Genomic DNA, 3593 nt, shown 5'->3' on the forward strand with positions numbered 1-3593 from the left:
TGAGAGACCTTTTTTAATGTCCTGAGGCCCAGAAGGAGTAGCAGGAAGATAAGAGACCCTTGTGCTTAGGAATTATAGCGTTTCCCTCCTTTCTTATTGTCCCAACTCATCCCAAGCAGACCCAGGTCTTCCTTTCCTGGAGGATGAGTTCTCAGGAAACTTCTTCAGCATTACAGCAAGACTGCTTGAGATTAGACCTCAGGAAGGACTTCCAGGTGGGCAAGAGATATTAGGCAGAAGATGGGAGAGAGTAAATTACTTCCTTATCTCTTCCCACTGGAGATTATCTCCAGTGAACCCGCCCAAACACACACCCCTCCTCCAACCCAATATGAGCTCCTCTATTTACTAATACTGCCAACATACCTCCTGCTAGCTAGAATCCAAGAACCTTAGATTTGCTTGTCCTGATGTTAGGGACTGGGGGGAGATGTGGGAAAGAGAAGGAAAGCAGTGGTGGGATGCTGATAAACTCAACATCAAGCCCGTCTTCATTATCATCCTCACTGTTGTTATCATCATCATCAACCTCAGCCAATGTTTATTTAACTCACTTGGGGCAGGCTTTGGGAGGCTGTAGTGGGTACAATGTTCACTTAGGCTGAGTCCAGACCGTGAAGGGACACACAGTACAGCTGGGGAGATAGGCTAAATAATGGCATGTGCAACGTGCTTAATACGTGTCTGGCACATTGTAGCTTTTCAGGAACTCTGGTGTGGGGCAAGCACAGTATGAGGTAGTCTGGGAAGGCGTCCTGGAGGTGGTGGTCTTTGAACTGAAAACTGAAGGAAAGATAGCAATTAGACAAGAGAAGAGAAGGAATGCAATGAGCAAATGCCTGGACGCAGAAACAGACATGCCAGGTGTGGAAGCCCAAGCATCTGGAGAAGAGATAAGCAGGAGAGTGATGAGTGATTAGACTGGGAAGGAACTCTAAGTGCCTTGAATGTCAGGCAGAGGAATTTTAAATTCCTCACCAGGCCCTGGAGAGCTGCCAAAGTTGGGGTTTGTCCCCACTCTGCCTGGAGCTAAGACCAGGGTTTTTAGACCACTCCCTAAATACCTACTTCTTCCCTTCACGGTTTCCCCTGAAGATTAGACCAGGATCGAAACTCCTTCTATGCTGTAGCATCAGTCTGACTTTGCAAAGGGCCCTCTGGCTCCTGCCTGACACACCTCCCCTCGCATCCGGAGGTCCCAGTCTGGACCTGAGGAGAGGACCCTCTGCCTCCCCACCCCTCCCCGCCCTTCACAGTCCAATTCCCCGACTACGTCCTCATGTGCGATCATAAGTCACAGCACTATAAACCACTCCAGAGTGTGTAATAAATGAATTATTTACCAATGACCCTGGCTAAATGTTCAGCGGGATAAATGATTAAGCCACAGATCTGTCAAAAAGTTCCCATAAATAAGTAATTCTGCGCTGCCTTAATAGGCTTTGTAAATTACTCATTCATGCCACTGCCAGATCACTCTCTGGGGTAAATTCCTCACACCTGCTGGATTTACTGCTGAGGTCTGGACAGGGTGGGACAAATTCAGCGTGACCAGCTGGGCAGACTTCTTCCCCAGGTGCCAGGCCACCCGGCAGGGCCCACAGGAACAAGTTTCCGGGAAAAGGGTCACTGTCCTGCATTACCTCAGCACAACGTGGGGTCAGAGGTGGACTGGCTTCCTTGGTCATCTGGAGGTTTGTCCTGCAGGATGGCCTTCCTGCATCCCACTGTGGTTCCCAGAGCCCCTTTCCTACAGGCATTCATTCAACAAGTATGTCCCAGGCTCTGTGCTAGAGCCAGGAAGCTGACTGTATTCGAGTCCATTAGACTCCAATGAAGCTAAGTTTCACAAAGGAGGCAGAGAGGGAATCAAAGGAGGACATACAACGTGGTCAATGCTACACTAGCGCATCGGGGGGATTTCCAACTCAGCTGAAGAAACTGGGGAAGATGGGAATGTGCAGGGTTCAAGGGCATTCACTCTGTGCTGGAGACGCTTGAGTTCCTATTCATTCAAGATCAAAGGGGTTGTGTTGCTGTGATACACACAACCCTAAAATGCCAGTGGCTTACAACCACAAAGGGTTACTTCTTGCTCACACTACCTTGTGGGTTGGCTGGGGGCTCTGCTTCACGCTGCCATCATCCGGCCCCCGGCCCCCAGCCTGGCCTCACAGCACCACCTGGGATGTCTCCAGCAGCTGCGGCTGAAGGAAAAGAGAAGGTGGCAAAGCGTGGACGGTTCCTAAAGCTTCTGGCCAGAAGTAACGCTTCCTCTCGCATTTCACTGGCTAAAAAAAGTTACATAATTGCGCCTGAGATCATTTAAGATAGAAAATTCGCCCCTGAACCCAGAAGGAGAGATGGCAAAACAAATATCTGTGAACAGCACCAATGACTAATCCACGTACAGACTCCGGCTCTCTGAACTTCACCAGCTGTGTGGCCCTGGGCAGTTTCTTATCTTTCCATCCCTCATCTGGGAAACTAGGGCTAAATGAGATACTCTGGTAGGTGCTCCTGGTAAGTGCCGATAGCTTTGTCAGATGTTGTTATCACACTTATCATCAGTGATGGGCACTAGCATCCTGGGAGTAGTGGACATTTGAAGCTGGATATTGAAGAATGGGCCAGACCCACATGCACAAGCACACGCGCACACTCACTTTCCCTGATTAACTCGTCCTGAGCTGCCAGCATCCACTTGCCCTCGCCACCACCAGCGACTTCAGCCAAGCAGACGGCTGAGCTGGGTCCTGCCTGCCATCCTCTCCATACACGGGTGAGGCGTTTTGCCTTGTAGAGGTCATCCACACTCCAGGCGCTAGTTACCCACATCACTGGCAAAAGCAGAGCAAAAATATCACGTAAAAGCCAGAGAGCTGAGCCAGACAGTCTCTTAAATTCCCCTTCTGTGCTAACCCCTCCGATTCTTCTGTCCAACCGCCATTGTCCCCGAGCCTTGCATCCTCACGGACCATCTCTGCAGGACAAAGACCATGGTTCTCAGGGGTCCAGGAAGAAGAAGGGAGTGTCAGATGTGGCCTGGGTTTCCTCTGCCTCCCCAGAAGCCAAAGGGATACACCTTTCTGTGGCGATCATGTCAACACACAATGCATGCGAAGGGGACGACAGAAGAAGACTGTAAATTGGCTTGTTTTCTGCTCTTGTTTTAAGCTGACTCATAATGGCTCAGACCTATCACTGAGAGCAGGGCCCTAAACTGCTGGTGACCACAGAGGCCCCCTGCCTCCCTCATCAATTTTCACGAGGGACTATGAGGCTTAATGAGCTGATAGTTGTTTAGATGATCGAGGGTACAATTCTGGGCCCACAGGTCACAGCCCTCCCTGCTCTGCCTGAGCAAGCCTGCAGCAGCTGGGCGACTTTATGTTCCACTCTAAAAAGATGACATGATTTCCCATCTTTCATAATCGAACCAACTCACACTTATTCACAGCTTGGCAGGCTTTCAGCACCGCAGAAGCAGCAGTCAGCTCTCCATTCAGTTCATTCCACAGCAAGTCCTTACCATGCCCAAGGGCTGTGCTGGCTGGAGGCAGGTCCTCACGGCTACCTATGGTGCAGTTGTG

This window comes from Tamandua tetradactyla, chromosome 4, assembly GCF_023851605.1.
Source record: "Tamandua tetradactyla isolate mTamTet1 chromosome 4, mTamTet1.pri, whole genome shotgun sequence".
In the NCBI taxonomy this organism is placed as follows: Eukaryota; Metazoa; Chordata; class Mammalia; order Pilosa; family Myrmecophagidae; genus Tamandua; species Tamandua tetradactyla.